Consider the following 7,617-nt stretch of genomic DNA (forward strand, 5'->3'; position numbering starts at 1 on the left):
ATCATTCCGGCAGGACTATGGTGGTGAAGATGATGATGATGGGAGGCGATTCTGATGGCAATGGTTGTGTTGGGAGGTGATAGCTTTGGAAGGGATGATGGGAAGTAATGGTAGAGTCATAGGGGTTGTGATAGAAGAGACCATGATGTGAGGTTAGTGGTAATAAGTGAAAGCCATGGCTTGGCGAAAATGATAGAAGCAGGTTCAACAATAAAGATCCAGTAAATGGCACAGTTCCAAACCCAGGGTCAAGGTGACCCATCCAGAAAGAGTCAAACAAATCACATCCCTATCCCCGTCTTCAAGACAATTGTAAATCAACATTCTGCCCAAACACATTCGGGCTTCCTGTAGGCCTCCAGTCCGCCTACTGCACTTGGGTATGGACATGAAACACAAACAAATACACCCCCACCGGTAGAAGCACACTTATCTGTATTTCAAATCCATGCGAATGCCAACCACAATCATCTTGTCAACAAAGAACACGAATGTAACTCACCCGGCCCTAACCAGTTGGAATCAACTCGAACCCAAGTCCAGAACCACACCACCACCTTCACTTTATCACTGAATCTACCTCCAGCATCCTCATCCTCCCCACAACTTCCACCCACCACCACCTTCCTCGACGAACACAATCTCTACATCACAATCACTACAACCCCACCAATACCACCATCATCACTTCCTCCACCATTACCTCCCTTCACAACCATTGCCATCATCATCACTTCCCATCATCATCCCTTCACCACCACAACCCTCCCATCATGATTTCCATCATCCCGTCACCCAACAATGCCACCTTCACCAACAATGTCACTATTGTTGCTCCACCATCTACATCCCATCATCACCTCGCCACCAACAACTCCTCCAACATCTTGATCACTGCCATTACAATCTCCGGGGCCCTCCAATATAACCCATCCCATTACTCCGCTGAATACCACAATCATCCTCCATGACCTCATCATCCCTGCTGGCCACCGCCCCTACCGCCCACATATGGCCAATCTCGATTCCTGGAGCTTGATGACGTCAAATATCTGTAACAAAAAGTAACAGATCATAAAATGCAGGAAAAAAAAATCAGTTCTTTGACTTCACATCTAGTTCAACTTTTGTTGACTCTTGTCTAATCCTGGGACTTTCTATCTTTCAAGATTTTCAAGGTTTGCTTCAACTAAGTCGTTTGTAGTCTTAGTATATACAAACTATTTTGCGAGAGAACTTGTCTTAGGTTATACATACTATTTGGTGAAAGGCCTAGTCTTAGTATATACATATTTTGTGAGAGGCCTAGTCTTAGTATATACATAATATTTTATAAAAGGCCTGTTCTTAGTATAATAAACATATCTTTTGTGAGAGGACTAGTCTTAGTATTATATACATACTATTTTGTGAGAGGCCTATTTAACACCTACAATAAGACATTGATTGATATCATTCATGTGCACAAAAAAGATGATCAAAACACATATTGCACGCTATTTTTGCAATTACTGCCTCGATGAAAATATATACCTCCTGTCTTAGTAGTAGTAGTCGTCGTAGTTGTAGTAGTAGTACTAGTAGTTGTAGTAGTAGTAGTAGTAGTAGTATGTAGTAGTAGTAGTAGTATTAAGTAGTAGTAGTAGTAGATATAGTAGTGATGATGATGTGGTAGCAGTGGTTGTATTTGTAGTGAAGATTATGTTTTGGTGCATGTATAGTAGTTGTAGTGATGATGAGGTGGAGTTGACTGCATTTGTAGTAGTAGTAGTAGTGGTATGATGATAATGTGCTTGTGATTGTAGTTGTATTGGAAGTAGTGATAATGATGTGGAGGCGGTGTTGTAGTAATAGCAGTGGTAGTGGTGTTGATGGTGGTGGCTGTAGCAGTAGTGATGATGATGTGGTGGTGGTGGTGGTTGTAGAGAGGAGGATGAGTGGCGGTGGTGGTTGTAGTAGTAGTGGTAGAAAGGTTGATGTGGCGGTGACGGTTGTAGTCGTACTGGTATTGATGATGTGATAGTTGTGGTTTCAGTGATGATGATGTGGTGGTTGTGGTTGTGGTAGTAGTGGTAGTGATGATAATGTGTTGGTAGTAGTGGTTGTAGTTGTGGTGATGTGCAGTGGTCGTGGTGTGGTGATGATATGTAGGTGGTTGTACTGGTGGTATTAGTAATGATGATGTGGTGGTTGTGGTTGTAGTAAAAGTTGTAGGAATGATCTGGAGGAGCTAATTGTAGTAACGATGTAGTGGAGATGTGGTGGTGGTGGGTTTAAACAAAGTTTTATTAACGATAATGTGGTGGTGGTGGTTGTTGCAGTGGTGGTAATGATGTATAATGGTGGTTTTAGTAGTAATTGTGGTGATGATGTCATGGTGGTTGTAGTGGTAGTGGCAGTGGTGATGATAGCTGTAGAAGCAGTGGTATTGATGATGATGATGATGATGTCGTGGTGGCATTTGCAGTAGCAGTGATGAGTGGTGGTGATGATTGTAGTAGTAGTAGTAGTAGTAGTAGTAGTGATGATGTTGATGATGGTGATGATGATGATGATGTGGTGGTGATGTGTAGTAGTATTAGATGTTAGATTGTAGAAGAGTAGAGTTTTAGTAGTAGTATTAGATATAGTATTAGTAGTAGTAGTGTAGTAGTGATATAGTAGTAGTGTAGTTGTAGTAGTAGTAGTAGATATAGTATGTAGTTGTAGTGTAGTTGTAGTAGTAGTATGTAGTAGTGTAGTAGTAGTAGTAAGAAGTGGTAGAAGTAGTGTATGTAGAGTAGTAGTGTAGTAGTAGTGTAGTATGATATAGATAGTAGTAGTGTAGTAGTAGTAGTATGTGTGTGTGTAGTATGTAGTAGCAGTGAGTGATAGTGTGGGTGTGGTGTGTGGTTGTAGTAGTAGTGGTAGCGGTGATGATGATGTGGTGGTGGTGGTTGTAGTAGCAGTGGTAATGATGATGTGGTGGTGGTGGTTGTAGAGTAGTGACGATAGTTGTAATATAGTGGCAGTGATGATGATGAAGTGTTTGGAAGGGGGGGGGGGGGGGGTATCCTTGGAAAAAATTGACCTCACCGGAATTTGACGGAAGTTGCCGGCTACCGAAATTTTTGGCTCCCGACCAGAGTTTTTTTCCGGTTTGGACCGGAGTTTTAGGCATCACGAAAGTAGTAGTAGTAGAAGTAGTATTAGAGATTAGTAGTAGTAGTAGTAGTAGTAGTAGTATAGATTAGTAGTAGTAGTATAGTAGTAGAAGTAGTAGTTAGAGTATAGTAGTAGTAGTAGTAGTAGTAGTAGTAGTAGTAGTATGTAGTAGTATAGTAGTAGTAGTAGTAGTAGTAGTAGTAGTTAGCAGTAGTAGTAATGGTGGTGGTGCTTGTAGTAGTGGTAGTATGTTCGTTTTTAAGGGATTTACGGCGCTTGCCACACATTTAGGTAATATCAGCGCCAGTAAAAAGGAAGAAGTGGGATAGTAAAAATTTCTAGAATTACAATCAAAGTCCCAAGAAAAGGAAGACAGAGGAGATCAAATAGGGAACAGATGTAGATGTAGAGCCACTATCAATGTACTTAGTTTGAGATCACCTAAATGTCTCATCCTGACACAAGCACAGGTCCCCACTAAGAGGAACACACAGATAGAGAGAGGAGAGAGAGAGAGAGAGAGAGAGAGAGAGAGAGAGAGAGAGAGAGGAAGAGAGAGAGAAGAGAGAGAGAGAGAGAGAGAGAGAGAGAGTGAGGGAGGTAGAGAGAGGATAGAGAGAGAAAGAAGACCAACAGACATTCCTACCTCAAAGAGAAGGCTCCAGTCCTATGAAGAATACACAATCCAATCCTGTCCATCCTTGAGAAAATAATAAAAAACGTTATTCTTGTTTATGTTGTGATCGAAGAAGTTATGATTTGAAAGAAATGCAGTCTAACGACTAACGTTCAGATCATCTTTACATTCATTCCAATAGCTCAACTGGTTAACTACTAAAACAATGTGACAAGTTCTGTTCCCCTGTTGAGCCTCAAAAGCTAACTTCTAAATGAAGACATAGCACAAGGCTATTAATCGTGCAGCACAGACAGATCTTATGACACTTATGACAGTTTATACTCATCAAACCAATTTCAATATATAACATTAGTAAAAAAGAATTCTACTACTATAAACTAAAAACAATTTTACTTTGTAGTTGTTAGCTAAATGACGAGAAAATATTTTACAGTAAGGATAGAGACACAGTTTCCTTAAATGGCGGGCCAGTTTTATCAATTTTATCACTTGTGAACTCTTTAAAACCATGTTTTTGGCAGGATACATTGATCTTTATCACTGTTTCAGTTTCAGTTGGGTGGGGAAGTGTGGCTCAGTGGTACAGTTTTTGTTTTGTACCCCAAAGGTCCCGAGTTCGAATACCGGCTGCGCTGTGTGGCCTTGAGCAAGTCACCTCGCCCAAGCTCAGTTTGAAGTGCAGCACTGCGGCTGACGTCTGGGTTATTCCAGTATTCCCTTGGAATAGACTCTAAAGACAAATTTCCCTATAGGATGAATAAAGGGAATTTTATTTTTATTTTATTGTTGTAAGTGTTATCTTTTGAAACTTGTCAGTCAGAAGCCCTGCAAACAGCTTGTATTAAATTAAACTTAAAATTAGTAATTATAATTGCTGTAACCTGTTAGTTTTGACTGATATTCACTACCTTGAGCAATTGAAATATATTTTAGTCTATGCGTTTTCTTTGAACGGACTCTTGTCAGTGCTTTCCAAACAATGCATTCAATGAGTTTCATATCACGGGACTTTTGTTTTTTTCACTATCTAATTATTGATCACCAATATTTATGTTTACAGCTGTTTGTGTCCTCATATTTAAATCTTTTTCATTTATCCATTCCTTATCTATTTAATTAGTTGATGTTTAGCAAGATTATTATCGAATTATCAAAACGTCCCTTTTTATACAACGCCTTCACCAGTTAAGTAGAAAACGGTAAGGGCTGCCTGAAGCCGGTGTCGTAAAATACTAACGAAAGAGTGAAAATGGAAAGGCTTCGTATGGGAACAAAACAGACAATGGACGTTTCGGGTACAAACCCTTCGTCAGCACAACAATACACAAATAAACGTGGAAAACAAAATATAATGAAAAATAACTTGTATCGTCTGTACTCAATGGTGGTTGCAGTATGAATGAAATGTTAGCATGGCGTGGGTAGAGGATAGGGTGCCCCAGGGGGGTGATCTAATTGATAAGAAAAGGTCAGCGTCAGGGAACAGAACTTTCCAGAAAATAATGGAAGATAAAAGACATATAAGTGGTAGTAGTAGTAGTAGTAGTAGTAGTATAGTAGTAGTAGTAGTAGTAGTAGTAGTAGTAGTAGTAGTAGTAGTAGTAGTAGTAGAAGTAGTAGTAGATAGTAGTAATAGTAGTAGTAGAAAGCTGTTGTGAAACAGTAGGGGACGTTGGAGAGGGCGAGGTGAAAGAGTCACGGCGGAGGTGGGGGGGGGGGGGGTTGTTGGATGAGCGAAGGACGAATCTTTGCGAAGGAAAAACGAACGATCAGATGGCAATGCGATAGTAAAGTGGAATATACAGATAAATAGATAGATAGATAGAGATGGATAGACAGATAGATAGATAGATAGATAGATAGATAGAAAAGAGGGGAGAGAAGAGAGAAAAAAAACAACAAAAACAAAAAAAACAACAAAAAAAAAAAACAAACAAACAAAGCAACAACGTCCACAGAAAAAAAAATTAAAAAATAAAAAAGGAGAGGGGGGGGGGGGGGGGTTGAGGCGATACAAGTTATTTTTCATTATATTTTATTTGTTTTCCACGTTTATTTGTGTATTGTTGTGCTGACGAAGGGTTTTTACCCGAAACGTCAATTGTCTGTTTTTTTCCCATATGAAGCCTTTCCATTTTCACTCTTTCGCTAGTATTTTACTTCACCAGTTAACTAAGCCAACAGAGAGACAGACAGAAAATGAGAGATACAGAAGGTTTGAGTGAGAGAGAGAGAGAGAGAAAGAGAGAGAGAGAAAGAGAGAGAGAGAGAGAGAGAGATAGATAGAGAGAGAGAGAGAGAGAGAGAAGAGAGAGAGAGAGAGAGAGAGAAACTAAATGGAATACCTACCTCAAGATTGGATCTCCATTACGAATACAATCTTTTGATGAATACACGATGCAATCCTGTATCTTCATGCCGTCCTTTAGTGAATTAAAAATAAAAGATGTATTTCTTGATTATGTTTTGAATTTGTAAACAGATAATGAGCAAAGAAATTATGTTTTGAAAGATATGCAGCCTTGCACTTAATGATAATAGTAACTAATAATTTTTTGACCTCGCCAATTAAAAAAAAAAATCAAACTCTTGAAAATGAATTATCAGGAGAAAAATTGTCACTTCTGTAAATACCAAATGTTGGTTAATGCTGAAGACAATCTAAGGTGGAATACTGGAATCTATGATTTCAGTTTGTAAAACTCTTTGTTTGTGGATTCCAAACAATGGATCAGAAAATGGTGAGATCGGAGTCTAACAAAACAGTCATAAATTAGATTTGTTCATTCTACAATTCCCGTATACATCAAATTGTTGGCTGGGATTTTTTTCAAAGTTTGATATATTGTGCAGATACACTATTTCTATAATTAAAATGGTGCTGGTTGAAGCTCGAAGAAAAAAATGAACAGGAAGTATTGAATTGTAAGACAGTATCTGTCTTTGTCTAATAAATTGAAGCTTACAATTGAATACGTATCGTTATTTCACTATTTCTATAAGCACATGAAAGCTTTCCTTGTATTTTGAGGTGCTTCATTGTAAAAATCACCTGCAAAGAATCTCAGTTCTTAAAATACAAAGGGGCATAACTCAGTTAATTATTTTGACCTCCAATCTTGACTCATATTACACTACACAGCTGACAAAGTTTAAAATATTTGGCTTATGAGGCTGTTAAAAACTATTGAATTCAATGCTTTCAAATTCAATTTACTTTTGAAAAAACCGTTAACAGTCTAATTAATGTGAATTATACTCATTCTGATGAATTCAGTTCAGATTGGTATGAATGTCGATTTTTATGTCTAGTCTAGTGCAAGATTTTTTTATTATATATATTAAAAAATTCAATACACCGTGAAAAAGAGCGCTATGTAAACACACGAAAAGGCTTTATGTGCCGGCGTTATAGTTATGTGACACAGTGAAGCGTATGGATAATGGAATTGTGTATGGGCGTGTACAGATAATTTGGGGTGACCAATTTGGTTCGATATTACGGACCCTGAAATTGAAATCCATCCATTTTATTTTATTTGGATCGGAATGAATTTACTACAACGAATAAAGCTTTAACTGTAAGCGAAGACGTCTATTATCTGTAGTGTAATAAATTAGACTTAGAATTCTATATCTAGAGCACTAGGCCTAGGTATCTCGACTGTATTTAACATCTACAGCACAACGCAAACGAATAATATTACCATATATTTAAAGGAAAGTCCTCAAAAATATAGACAACGCTACTATATGATCATCAGCCAGCAAATTATAATATTACATTGATATGTGCCATAAGTTTTGAATAGTTTCATATCTTTGATCACTTG

The 7,617-nt window shown here is 38.1% G+C and overlaps 1 long non-coding RNA gene across 2 annotated transcripts; it reads right to left on the reverse strand.

Moving 5' to 3' along the window:
* Positions 1–856: 856 nt before the first annotated feature.
* Positions 857–7,617, reverse strand: LOC144964227 (uncharacterized). 2 transcript variants are annotated; one of them, XR_013643782.1, is made up of 4 exons: positions 7,492–7,617; positions 6,134–6,207; positions 3,791–3,844; positions 857–1,052 (listed from the first exon to the last, which is right to left on the reverse strand). It is a non-coding gene; the product is annotated as an uncharacterized LOC144964227 (long non-coding RNA). The 2 variants fall into 2 exon arrangements; XR_013643780.1 differs by having other exon boundaries at positions 7,569–7,614.

The sequence above is a fragment of the Berghia stephanieae genome, chromosome 1, assembly GCF_034508935.2.
Source record: "Berghia stephanieae isolate SIO BIC M18660-M18661 chromosome 1, UCSD_Bste_1.3, whole genome shotgun sequence".
NCBI lineage: Eukaryota > Metazoa > Mollusca > Gastropoda > Nudibranchia > Aeolidiidae > Berghia > Berghia stephanieae.